Source organism: Hyla sarda, chromosome 5, assembly GCF_029499605.1.
Source record: "Hyla sarda isolate aHylSar1 chromosome 5, aHylSar1.hap1, whole genome shotgun sequence".
Classification (NCBI taxonomy): Eukaryota; Metazoa; Chordata; class Amphibia; order Anura; family Hylidae; genus Hyla; species Hyla sarda.
In genome coordinates, this window is record NC_079193.1 from 167,562,116 (window position 1) to 167,577,588 (window position 15,473).

Sequence of the window (15,473 nt, forward strand, 5' to 3'; positions counted from 1 at the left end):
GCGCACCCCGGCTCCCGTACCTGACTCGCTCTCCGTCAGTTCTGTCCCGGCGCGCGCGGCCCCGCTCCCTAGGGCGCGCGCGCGCCGGGTCTTTGCGATTTAAAGGGCCACTGCGCCGCTGATTGGCGCAGTGGTTCCAATTAGTGTTTACACCTGTGCACTTCCCTATATCACCTCACTTCCCCTTCACTCCCTCGCCGGATCTTGTTGCCTTAGTGCCAGTGAAAGCGTTTCCTTGTGTGTTCCTAGCCTGTGTTCCAGACCTCCTGCCGTTGCCCCTGACTACGATCCTTGCTGCCTGCCCCGACCTTCTGCTACGTCCGACCTTGCTTCTGTCTACTCCCTTGTACCGCGCCTATCTTCAGCAGCCAGAGAGGTTGAGCCGTTGCTAGGGGATACGACCTGGTCACTACCGCCGCAGCAAGACCATCCCGCTTTGCGGCGGGCTCTGGTGAAAACCAGTAGTGACTTAGAACCGATCCTCTAGCACGGTCCACGCCAATCCCTCTCTGGCACAGAGGATCCACTACCTGCCAGCCGGCATCGTGACATGCACTGCACGGGCTGGGGATGATTTCTATATGTGAGGAGACATACTGCACTGCACGGGCTGGGGATGATTTCTATAAGTGAGGAGACATACTGCACTGCAGGGGCTGGGGATGATTTCTATATGTGAGGAGACATACTGCACTGCACGGGCTGGGGATGATTTCTATATGTGAGGAGACATACTGCACTGCAGGGGCTGGGGATGATTTCTATATGTGAGGAGACATACTACACTGCACGGGCTGGGGATGATTTCTATATGTGAGGAGACATATTACACTGCACGGGCTGGGGATGATTTCTATATGTGAGGATACATTACACTGCACGGGCTGGGGATGATTTCTATATGTGAGGAGACATATTACACTGCGGGGGCTGGGGATGATTTCTTTATGTGAGGAGACATAATACACTGCAGGGGCTGGGGAGGATTTCTCTATGTGAGGAGACATATTACACTGCAGGGGCTGGGGATGATCTCTATATGTGAGGAAACATACTGCACTGCACGGGCTGGGGATGATTTTTATATGTGAGGAGACATACTGCACTGCACGGGCTGGGGATGATTTCTATATGTGAGGAGAGATACTGCACTGCACGGGCTGGGGATGATTTCTATAAGTGAGGAGACATACTGCACTGCAGGGGCTGGGGATGATTTCTATATGTGAGGAGACATACTGCACTTTACGGGCTGGGGATGATTTCTATATGTGAGGAGACATACTGCACTGCAGGGGCTGGGGATGATTTCTATATGTGAGGAGACATATTACACTGCACGGGCTGGGGATGATTTCTATATGTGAGGAGACATATTACACTGCAGGGGCTGGGGATGATTTCTATATGTGAGGAGACATACTGCACTGCACGGGCTGGGGATGATTTCTATATGTGAGGAGACATACTACACTGCAGGGGCTGGGGATGATTTCTATATGAGAGGAGACATACTGCACTGCAGGGGCTGGGGATGATTTCTATATGTGGGGAGACATACTGCACTGCAGGGGCTGGGGATGATTTCTATATGTGAGGAGACATATTACACTGCAGGGGCTGGGGATGATTTCTATATGTGAGGAGACATACTGCACTGCACGGGCTGGGATGATTTCTATATGTGAGGAGACATACTGCACTGCACGGGCTGGGGATGATTTCTATATGTGAGGAGACATACTGCACTGCAGGGGCTGGGGATGATCTCTATATGTGAGGAGACATACTGCACTGCAGGGGCTGGGGATAATTTCTATATGTGAGGAGACATATTACACTGCACGGGCTGGGGATGATTTCTATATGTGAGGAGACATATTACACTGCACGGGCTGGGGATGATTTCTATATGTGAGGAGACATACTGCACTGCAGGGGCTGGGGATGATCTCTATATGTGAGGAGACATACTGCACTGCACGGGCTGGGGATGATTTCTATATGTGAGGAGACATACTGCACTGCACAGGCTGGGGATGATTTCTATATGTGAGGAGACATTACACTGCACGGGCTGGGGATGATTTCTATATGTGAGGAGACATATTACACTGCAGGGGCTGGGGATGATTTCTTTATGTGAGGAGACATATTACACTGCAGGGGCTGGGGATTATTTCTATATGTGAGGAGACATACTGCACTGCAGGGGCTGGGGATGATTTCTATATGTTAGGAGACATACTGCACTGCACTGGCTGGGGATGATTTCTCTATGTGAGGAGACATATTACACTGCAGGGGCTGGGGATGATTTCTATATGTGAGGAGACATACTGCACTGCAGGGGCTGGGGATGATTTCTATATGTGAGGAGACATACTGCACTGCAGGGGCTTGGGATGATTTCTATATGTGAGGAGACATATTACACTGCAGGGGCTGGGGATGATTTCTTTATGTGAGGAGACATACTGCACTGCATGGGCTGGGGATGATCTCTATATGTGAGGAGACATACTGCACTGCATGGGCTGGGGATGATTTCTATATGTGAGGAGACATATTATACTGCAGGGGCTGGGGATGATTTCTATATGTGAGGAGAAATACTGCACTGCACGGGCTGGGATGATTTCTATATGTGAGGAGACATACTGCACTGCACGGGCTGGGGATGATCTCTATATGTGAAGAGACATACTGCACTGCAGGGGCTGGGGATGATCTCTATATGTGAGGAGACATACTGCACTGCACGGGCTGGGGATAATTTCTATATGTGAGGAGACATATTACACTGCACGGGCTGGGGATGATTTCTATATGTGAGGAGACATATTACACTGCATGGGCTGGGGATGATTTCTATATGTGAGGAGACATATTATACTGCAGGGGCTGGGGATGATTTCTATATGTGAGGAGACATACTGCACTGCACGGGCTGGGATGATTTCTATATGTGAGGAGACATACTGCACTGCACGGGCTGGGGATGATTTCTATATATGAGGAGACATACTGCACTGCAGGGGCTGGGGATGATTTCTATATGTGAGGAGACATATTGCACTGCACGGGCTGGGGATGATTTCTATATGTGAGGAGACATACTGCACTGCACGGGCTGGGGATGATTTCTATATGTGAGGAGACATACTGCACTGCAGGGGCTGATTTCTATATGTGAGTAGACATATTACACTGCATGGGCTGGGTATGATTTCTATATGTTAGAAGACATACTGCATTGCACGGGCTGGGGATGATTTCTATATGTGAGGAGACATACTGCACTGCACGGGCTGGGGATGATCTCTATATGTGAGGAGACATACTGCACTGCACGGGCTGGGGATGATTTCTATATGTGAGGAGACATACTGCACTGCACGGGCTGGGGATGATTTCTATATGTGAGGAGACATATTACACTGCCTGGGCTGGGGATGATTTCTATATGTGAGGAGACATACTGCACTGCAGGGGCTGGGGATGATTTCTATATGTGAGGAGACATATTACACTGCAGGGGCTGGGGATGATTTCTATATGTGAGGAGACATACTGCACTGCACGGGCTGGGGATGATTTCTATATGTGAGGAGACATACTGCACTGCACAGGCTGGGGATGATCTCTATATGTGAGGAGACATACTGCACTGCATGGGCTGGGGATGATTTCTATATGTGAGGAGACATATTACACTGCAGGGGCTGGGGATGATTTCTATATGTGAGGAGACATACTGCACTGCACGGGCTGGGGATGATTTCTATATGTGAGGAGACATACTACACTGCAGGGGCTGGGGATGATTTCTATATGAGAGGAGACATACTGCACTGCAGGGGCTGGGGATGATTTCTATATGTGAGGAGACATACTGCACTGCAGGGGCCGGGGATGATTTCTATATGTTAGGAGACATATTACACTGCAGGGGCTGAGGATGATTTCTATATGTGAGGAGACATACTGCACTGCACAAGCTGGGGATGATTTCTATATGTGAGGAGACATACTGCACTGCACGGGCTGGGGATGATTTCTATATGTGAGGAGACATACTGCACTGCAGGGGCTGGGGATGATCTCTATATGTGAGGAGACATACTGCACTGCACGGGCTGGGGATAATTTCTATATGTGAGGAGACATATTATACTGCACGGGCTGGGGATGATTTCTATATGTGAGGAGACATATTACACTGCACGGGCTGGGGATGATTTCTATATGTGAGGAGACATACTGCACTGCAGGGGCTGGGGATGATCTCTATATGTGAGGAGACATACTGCACTGCACGGGCTGGGGATGATTTCTATATGTGAGGAGACATACTGCACTGCACAGGCTGGGGATGATTTCTATATGTGAGAAGACATATTACACTGCATGGGCTGGGGATGATTTCTATATGTGAGGAGACATTACACTGCACGGGCTGGGGATGATTTCTATATGTGAGGAGACATATTACACTGCAGGGGCTGGGGATGATTTCTTCATGTGAGGAGACATATTACACTGCAGGGGCTGGGGATTATTTCTATATGTGAGGAGACATACTGCACTGCACGGGCTGGGGATGATTTCTCTATGTGAGGAGACATATTACACTGCAGGGTTGGGGATGATTTCTATATGTGAGGAGACATACTGTACTGCAGGGGCTGGGGATGATTTCTATATGTGAGGAGACATACTGCACTGCAGGGGCTTGGGATGATTTCTATATGTGAGGAGACATATTACACTGCAGGGGCTGGGGATGATTTCTTTATGTGAGGAGACATACTGCACTGCATGGGCTGGGGATGATCTCTATATGTGAGGAGACATACTGCACTGCATGGGCTGGGGATGATTTCTATATGTGAGGAGACATATTATACTGCAGGGGCTGGGGATGATTTCTATATGTGAGGAGACATACTGTACTGCAGGGGCTGGGGATGATTTCTATATGTGAGGAGACATACTGCACTGCAGGGGCTTGGGATGATTTCTATATGTGAGGAGACATATTACACTGCAGGGGCTGGGGATGATTTCTTTATGTGAGGAGACATACTGCACTGCATGGGCTGGGGATGATCTCTATATGTGAGGAGACATACTGCACTGCATGGGCTGGGGATGATTTCTATATGTGAGGAGACATATTATACTGCAGGGGCTGGGGATGATTTCTATATGTGACGAGACATACTGTACTGCACGGGCTGGGATGATTTCTTTATGTGAGGAGACATACTGCACTGCACGGGCTGTGGATGATTTCTATATGTGAGGAGACATATTACACTGCAGGGGCTGGGGATGATTTCTATATGTGAGGAGACATACTGCACTGCACGGGCTGGGGATGATTTCTATATGTGAGGAGACATACTACACTGCAGGGGCTGGGGATGATTTCTATATGAGAGGAGACATACTGCACTGCAGGGGCTGGGGATGATTTCTATATGTGAGGAGACATACTGCACTGCAGGGGCTGGGGATGATTTCTATATGTGAGGAGACATATTACACTGCAGTGGCTGGGGATGATTTCTATATGTGAGGAGACATACTGCACTGCACGGGCTGGGGATGATTTCTATATGTGAGGAGACATACTGCACTGCAGGGGCTGGGGATGATCTCTATATGTGAGGAGACATACTGCACTGCACGGGCTGGGGATAATTTCTATATGTGAGGAGACATATTACACTGCACGGGCTGGGGATGATTTCTATATGTGAGGAGACATATTACACTGCACGGGCTGGGGATGATTTCTATATGTGAGGAGACATACTGCACTGCAGGGGCTGATCTCTATATGTGAGGAGACATACTGCACTGCACGGGCTGGGGATGATTTCTATATGTGAGGAGACATACTGCACTGCACAGGCTGGGGATGATTTCTATATGTGAGGAGACATATTACACTGCATGGGCTGGGGATGATTTCTTTATGTGAGGAGACATATTACACTGCAGGGGCTGGGGATTATTTCTATATGTGAGGAGACATACTGCACTGCAGGGGCTGGGGATGATTTCTATATGTGAGGAGAGATACTGCACTGCACGAGCTGGGGATGATTTCTCTATGTGAGGAGACATATTACACTGCAGGGGCTGGGGATGATTTCTATATGTGAGGAGACATACTGTACTGCAGGGGCTGGGGATGATTTCTATATGTGAGGAGACATATTACACTGCAGGGGCTGGGGATGATTTCTTTATGTGAGGAGACATACTGCACTGCATGGGCTGGGGATGATCTCTATATGTGAGGAGACATACTGCACTGCATGGGCTGGGGATGATTTCTATATGTGAGGAGACATATTATACTGCAGGGGCTGGGGATGATTTCTATATGTGAGGAGACATACTGCACGGGCTGGGATGATTTCTATATGTGAGGAGACATACTGCACTGCACGGGCTGGGGATGATTTCTATATGTGAGGAGACATACTGCACTGCAGGGGCTGGGGATGATCTCTATATGTGAGGAAAAATACTGCACTGCACGGGCTGGAGATGATTTTTATATGTGAGGAGACATACTGCACTGCACGGGCTGGGGATGATCTCTATATGTGAGGAGACATACTGCACTCCAGGGGCTGGGGATGATTTCTATATGTGAGGAGACATACTGCACTGCATGGGCTGGGGATGATTTCTATATGTGAGGAGACATACTGCACTACAGGGGCTGATTTCTATATGTGAGGAGACATTACACTGCAGGGGCTGGGGATGATTTCTATATGTGAGGAGACATACTGCACTGCACGGGCTGGGGATGATCTCTATATGTGAGGAGACATACTGCACTGCACGGGCTGGGGATGATTTCTATATGTGAGAAGACATACTGCACTGCACGGGCTGGGGATGATTTCTATATGTGAGGAGACATACTGCACTGCACGGGCTGGTGATGATTTCTATATGTGAGGAGACATATTACACTGCAGGGGCTGGGGTTGATTTCTATATGTGAGGAGACATACTGCACTGCAGGGGCTGGGGATGATTTCTATATGTGAGGAGACATACTGCACTGCAGGGGCTGATTTCTATATGTGAGGAGACATATTACACTGCAGGGGCTGGGGATGATTTCTATATGTTAGGAGACATACTGCACTGCACGGGCTGGGGATGATTTCTATATGTGAGGAGACATACTGCACTGCAGGGGCTTGGGATGATTTCTATATGTGAGGAGACATATTACACTGCAGGGGCTGGGGATGATTTCTTTATGTGAGGAGACATACTGCACTGCATGGGCTGGGGATGATCTCTATATGTGAGGAGACATACTGCACTGCATGGGCTGGGGATGATTTCTATATGTGAGGAGACATATTATACTGCAGGGGCTGGGGATGATTTCTATATGTGAGGAGACATACTGCACGGGCTGGGATGATTTCTATATGTGAGGAGACATACTGCACTGCACGGGCTGGGGATGATCTCTATATGTGAGGAGACATACTGCACTGCAGGGGCTGGGGATGATTTCTATATGTGAGGAGACATACTGCACTGCATGGGCTGGGGATGATTTCTATATGTGAGGAGACATACTGCACTACAGGGGCTGATTTCTATATGTGAGGAGACATATTATACTGCAGGGGCTGGGGATGATTTCTATATGTGAGGAGACATACTGCACTGCACGGGCTGGGGATGATCACTATATGTGAGGAGACATACTGCACTGCAAGGGCTGGGGATGATTTCTATATATGAGGAGACATACTGCACTGCACGGGCTGGGGATGATTTCTATATGTGAGGAGACATACTGCACTGCACGGGCTGGTGATGATTTCTATATGTGAGGAGACATATTACACTGCAGGGGCTGGGGATGATTTCTATATGTGAGGAGACATACTGCACTGCAGGGGCTGGGGATGATTTCTATATGTGAGGAGACATACTGCACTGCAGGGGCTTAATTCTATATGTGAGGAGACATATTACACTGCAGGGGCTGGGGATGATTTCTATATGTTAGGAGACATACTGCACTGCACGGGCTGGGGATGATTTCTATATGTGAGGAGACATACTGCACTGCATGGGCTGGGGATGATCTCTATATGTGAGGAGACATACTGCACTGCACGGGCTGGGGATGATTTCTATATGTGAGGAGACATACTGCACTGCACGGGCTGGGGATGATTTCTATATGTGAGGAGACATATTACACTGCAGGGGCTGGGGATGATTTCTATATGTGAGGAGACATACTGCACTGCAGGGGCTGGGGATGATTTCTATATGTGAGGAGACATATTACACTGCAGGGGCTGGGGATGATTTCTATATGTGAGGAGACATACTGCACTGCACGGGCTGGGGATGATTTCTATATGTGAGGAGACATACTGCACTGCACGGGCTGGGGATGATTTCTATATGTGAGGAGACATACTGCACTGCAGGGGCTGGGGATGATCTCTATATGTGAGGAAAAATACTGCACTGCACGGGCTGGAGATGATTTTTATATGTGAGGAGACATACTGCACTGCACGGGCTGGGGATGATTTCTATATGTGAGGAGACATACTGCACTGCATGGGCTGGGGATGATTTCTATATGTGAGGAGACATACTGCACTGCACGGGCTGGGGATGATTTCTATATGTGAGGAGACATACTGCACTGCAGGGGCTGATTTCTATATGTGAGGAGACATATTACACTGCAGGGGCTGGGGATGATTTCTATATGTTAGTAGACATACTGCACTGCACGGGCTGGGGATGATTTCTATATGTGAGGAGACATACTGCACTGCACGGGCTGGGGATGATCTCTATATGTGAGGAGACATACTGCACTGCACGGGCTGGGGATGATTTCTATATGTGAGGAGACATACTGCACTGCAGGGGCTGGGGATGATTTCTATATGTGAGGAGACATATTACACTGCAGGGGCTGGGGATGATTTCTATATGTGAGGAGACATACTGCACTGCAGGGGCTGGGGATGATTTCTATATGTGAGGAGACATATTACACTGCAGGGGCTGGGGATGATTTCTATATGTGAGGAGACATACTGCACTGCACGAGCTGGGGATGATTTCTATATGTGAGGAGACATGCTGCACTGTACGGGCTGGGGATGATCTCTATATGTGAGGAGACATACTGCACTGTACGGGCTGGGGATGATCTCTATATGTGAGGAGACATATTACACTGCACGGGCTGGGGATGATCTCTATATGTGAGGAGACATGCTGCACTGTACGGGCTGGGGATGATCTCTATATGTGAGGAGACATACTGCACTGTACGGGCTGGGGATGATCTCTATATGTGAGGAGACATACTGCACTGCACGGGCTGGGGATGATTTCTATATGTGAGGAGACATATTACACTGCACGGGCTGGTGGTGTATAGACTACAGGGAATAAATATCATACTGGGGATGATTTCTATGTGTGAGGGGGGGGGGGGGGGACGACTCCTGAATGACATGCTGGGAGTTGTAGTCCCTGTTATGTGTGTGTGTATGTCAGTGTTTCCCAACCAGGGAATGCTGGTAGTAGTAGTTTTGCAACATCTGGAGGCACCCTGGTTGGGAAACACTGGTGTAACATGATGTGTATGCTGAATAGGCTAGAACAGTGTTTCCCAACCATTGTGCCTCCAGCTGTTGCATATCTACAACTCCCAGCATGCCCAAAGTCTATCAGGGCATGCTGGGAGTTGTAGTTTTGCACACTGGTTTGGAAACACTAGCATAAACACACATAAAAGGGACTACAACTCCCAGCATGTCATTCAGGAGTCCCCCCCTCACACATAGAAATCATCCCCAGTATGAGATTTATTCCCCTGCAGTCTATACATTCCCAGCCCGTTATTATGTCTCCTTCACACACGTCCTCCCTCCCCTCCCCCCATGCAAACTTGAAACCTCCCCATGATCAGTTAGGTCCTATGTAGACAGAGCTGTGGGGGGGGGGGGGGGGGGGGGGAGGAGCTGTGTACGTCCTCATTCTCCCTCCCACACTTCTCCTGGCTTACAGCACGGCACCCACGTGACCAGGCTCAAGCAGGAGTGCTGTGATTGGTTCAATGTGTGAGTGCTGTGATTGGTGAGCACTCATATATTGAGAACTATGAGGAAAGGAATGAGGAGCTGACCACAGGCTGTAGAAGAAGTGTAGGTGGAGATGCTGGATTATGCAGCGCTTCCTGTCTAGAGAGAAATCACTGAAAAGGTACTTTCCATTCCAGATGGGTTATGTGAGTATATTACAAAGTTATATAATTTTTTAAACTGTTGCTAACTGTATAGAATTTTTCACCATTGGACTACTCCTTTAAGAAAATATGCTTTAGCAATTAAACTGTGATGTATAACTTCTGGCTTCTCTGTGCTCGATATACACCAATTAGCCATAACAGTGGCCCAACAATACCTGAAAGTGCCAGGCACTGTAATAGACCATCTCATGTCTGTCCCAATTATCCTATGCAAACACAATGACGTAGATATTCAGTGCTGGTTAAGACATAGATGGTGCACACTTAAATTAGACATGGATGCACCAAATGTATCATTTAAAACCATATGCCTAATATTGTGCAGATCTCTCTACTTACACTAAAAGGAGTCTGTACGTGTCTTGTGACACCCAGGATGAAGGACATCCCGAAACGTGCGTTGGGGTGGCGTCGCTCCAGCAGACCCTCATTTTACTCATTGTCTTATACTCGGCATGTATATGTATCCAGGTGCAAGTCCAAAGGATAGGGGATAAGAGGTCTCGCCGCTGGGGACCCCCGCAATATTATATTCACCACCCACCTGTTTGAGCTGCACGCCGCAGTGCCAGCTGACAAACAGCCGGGTGGTGACCACGGACCCCTGCGGTGAGGCAGCTCATTCCCTATCCTTTGGATAGGGGATAAGATGTCTCAGGGCCGGAGCACACCTTTAAACAGATTTGTAAATTACGTCAAGAGAAGATACAAACACTGGCACTGATACTCCAATGTGTCTCGTACATAGAAACAACCTTCAGTCAATGGTGGACTTCCAGGAATCTGGCATAATGGCTCGTGTATAGGACTATAGGGGTGCTCACATTCACAGGATACAGTTCAGGCAAATATATAAATAGAGAAAGCAAGAAAGATGGAGCACTCACCCCAAGAAGTAGTGATTATTCTGATGCTTTATTCCATTTCGGACTTCACAATACACAGTAAGGAGCAAGGTTTACAGGTGCAAACATGAGGCGGGGGGAGACGAACAAAGGAAAAACATTTTATTTTGATACTTTATTCTTGTGATCGCTTTAGATAGTATCGCTGTATATAACATTTCATTTTGATACTTTATACTTGTGATCGCTTTATATAGTATCGCTGTATATAACATACTTGTGATCGCTGTATATAGTATATATACTATACTACATCTGTACTGCAGTATAGTATAACTGACAGTTTACACTGACAGTTCACCTGTTAGACTCCTACGGTTGGACCTCACAGGCTTCCGTACTTGGGAAGAGGCTATCAACTGGCCTCCGGCTGCCTTGACTGCCATCGAGACCTCTCAATTGCTTTGCAGGGTTGCCGATGGGGGACAGGGGGAGCCCAATCTCCAGTGTTAATACTAAAGATGCAGCAGTCAGTACTGACCACAGCATCTATTGTGTTAACACTGCCGAGACTGGGGCGATCTAGGTCTTGGCAGCTCCGATGGGATCCCGGCAGTTTTGACAGCGGCCTCCCATTGCCTATCTCCTGCGACGCATTCAGGAGAGCCTGGAATAGTCACAATGTATGGGCATGTTGTTTCCCAGGAAAGTACCGGCTGTATCTTTTGCTCTGGTCCTGCCTTGGAGAATGGACGGAGCTTAATGATGTCACCGCTGCTGTTCTCCGGTGGGTCCTGCTGCTAGCAAACAGCAGTGGTGATGTCACTAAGCTCCGTCCATGCTCCAAGTGCAGGGACACACAGCTGACTTGCTGATGAAGTAGTGACACAGCCCACTTACTGATGATGTGGGGACACACAGCCCACTTACTGATGATGTAGGGACACACAGCCCACTTACTGATGATGTAGGGACACACAGCCCACTTACTGATGATACAGGGACACACAGCCCACTTACTGATGATGTAGGGACACACAGCCCACTTACTGATGATGTAGGGACACACAGCTCACTTACTGATGATGTAGGGACACACAGCCCACTTACTAATGATGTCGGGACACATAGCCCACTTACTAATGATGTAGGGACACACAGCCCACTTACTGATGATGTAGGGACACACAGCCCTCTTACTGATGATGCAGGGACACACAGCCCACTTACTAATGATGTAGGGACACAGAGCCCCCTTACTAATGATGTAGGGACACACAGCCCACTTACTGATGATGTAGGGACACACAGCCCACTTACTGATGATGTAGGGACACACAGCCCACTTACTAATGATGTAGGGACACACCGCCCACTTACTGATGATGTAGGGACACACAGCCCACTTACTGATGATGTAGGGACACACAGCCCACTTACTGATGATGTAGGGCACACAGCCCACTTACTAATGATGTAGGGACACACAGCCCGCTTACTAATGATGTAGGGACACACAGCCCACTTAATGATGATGTAGGGACACACAGCCCACTTACTGATGATACAGGGACACACAGCCCACTTACTGATGATACAGGGACACACAGCCCACTTACTGATGATACAGGGACACACAGCCCACTTACTGATGATACAGGGACACACAGCCCACTTACTGATGATGTAGGGACATACAGCCCACTTACTGATGTTACAGGGACACACAGCCCACTTACTGATGATACAGGGACACACAGCCCACTTACTGATGATACAGGGACACACCGACCACTTACTGATGATGTAGGGACATACAGCCCACTTACTGATGATACAGGGACACACAGCTCACTTACTGATGATACAGGGACACACAGCCCACTTACTGATGATGCAGGGACACACAGCCCACTTACTGATGATGTAGGGACATACAGCCCACTTACTGATGATGTAGGGACATACAGCCCACTTACTGATGATACAGAGACACACAGCCCACTTACTGATGAAGTAGTGACACAGCCCACTTACTGATGATACAGGGACACACAGCCCACTTACTAATGATGTAGGGACACACAGCCCACTTACTGATGATGTAGGGACATACAGACCACTTACTGATGATGTAGGGACATACAGCCCACTTACTGATGATGTAGGGACATACAGCCCACTTACTGATGAGGTAGGGACACACAGCCCACGTACTAATGATGTAGGGACACAGCCCACTTACTGATGATACAGGGACACAGCCCACTTACTAATGATGTAGGGACACACAGCCCACTTACTGATGATGTAGGGACACAGCCCACTTACTGATGATTCCGGGACACAGCCCACTTACTGATGATGTAGGGACACACAGCCCACTTACTAATGATGTAGGGACACACAGCCCACTTAATAATGATGTAGGGACACACAGCCCACTTACTGATGATGTAGGGACATACAGCCCATATACTAATGATGTAGGGACACAGCCCAGTTACTGATGATATAGGGACATACAGCCCACTTACTGATGATGTAGGGACATACAGACCACTTACTGATGATGTAGGGACATACAGCCCACTTACTGATGATGTAGGGACATACAGCCCACTTACTGATGAGGTAGGGACACACAGCCCATGTACTAATGATGTAGGGACACAGCCCACTTACTGATGATACAGGGACACAGCCCACTTACTAATGATGTAGGGACACACAGCCCACTTACTGATGATGTAGGGACACAGCCCACTTACTGATGATGTAGGGACACAGCCCACTTACTGATGATGTAGGGACACACAGCCCCCTTACTAATGATGTAGGGACACACAGCCCACTTACTAATGATGTAGGGACACACAGCCCACTTACTGATGATTTAGGGACACACAGCCCTCTTGCTGATGATGCAGGGACACACAGCCCACTTACTAATGATGTAGGGACACACAGCCCCCTTACTAATGATGTAGGGACACACAGCCCACTTACTGATGATGTAGGGACACACAGCCCACTTACTAATGATGTAGGGACACACAGCCCACTTACTGATGATGTAGGGACACACAGCCCACTTACTGATGATGTAGGGACACACAGCCCACTTACTGAAGATGTAGGGACACACAGCCCACTTACTAATGATGTAGGGACACACAGCCCCCTTACTAATGATGTAGGGACACACAGCCCCCTTAATGATAATGTAGGGACACACAGCCCCCTTACTGATGATACAGGGACACACAGCCCACTTACTGATGATACAGGGACACACAGCCCACTTACTGATGATACAGGGACACACAGCCCACTTACTGATGATACAGGGACACACAGCCCACTTACTGATGATACAGGGACCCACAGCCCACTTACTGATGATGTAGGGACATACAGCCCACTTACTGATGATACAGAGACACACAGCCCACTTACTGATGATACAGGGACACACAGCCCACTTACTGATGATACAGGGACACACAGACCACTTACTGATGATGTAGGGACATACAGCCCACTTATTGATGATACAGGGACACACAGCCCACTTACTGATGATACAGGGACACACAGACCACTTACTGATGATACAGGGACACACAGCCCACTTACTGATGATGTAGGGACACACAGCCCACTTACTGATGATGCAGGGACACACAGCCCACTTACTGATGATGTAGGGACATACAGCCCACTTACTGATGATGTAGGGACATACAGCCCACTTACTGATGATACAGGGACAGACAGCCCACTTACTAATGATGTAGGGACACACAGCCCACTTACTGATGATGTAGGGACATACAGCCCACGTACTAATGATGTAGGGACACAGCCCAGTTACTGATGATGTAGGGACATACAGACCACTTACTGATGATGTAGGGACATACAGCCCACTTACTGATGATGTAGGGACATACAGCCCACTTACTGATGAGGTAGGGACACACAGCCCACGTACTAATGATGTAGGGACACAGCCCACTTACTAATGATGTAGGGACACACAGCCCACTTACTGATGATGTAGGGACACTGCCCAGTTACTGATGATACAAGGACACACAGCCCACTTACTGATGAGGCAGGGACACACAGCCCAATTACTGATGATGTAGGGACACACAGCCCACTTACTGATAATGTAGGGACACACAGCCAACTTACTGATGATTCAGGGACACTCAGCCCACTTACTGATGATGTAGGGACACACAGCCCACTTGCTGATGATGTAG

The 15,473-nt window shown here is 48.3% G+C and overlaps 2 protein-coding genes across 9 annotated transcripts in view; one reads left to right on the forward strand and one right to left on the reverse strand.

The window, feature by feature from the left end:
• Nucleotides 1-15,473, reverse strand: part of NEK11 (NIMA related kinase 11) — a 331,532-nt gene that overhangs the window by 296,085 nt on the left and 19,974 nt on the right. The gene's annotated exons all lie outside the window — the stretch shown is intronic.
• ASTE1 (asteroid homolog 1) overlaps nt 10,161-15,473 on the forward strand; it is a 45,423-nt gene continuing 40,110 nt past the window's right edge. The window contains exon 1 of one of the 6 annotated variants that reach the window (XM_056520666.1): nt 10,161-10,308. The gene's annotated coding sequence lies outside the window, so the exon portion shown is untranslated. Of the gene's footprint in view, nt 10,334-11,210; nt 11,319-11,582; nt 11,987-15,473 lie in introns of those variants that run through there. The other 5 variants (XM_056520664.1, XM_056520665.1, XM_056520668.1 and 2 more) reach the window with 5 other exon arrangements.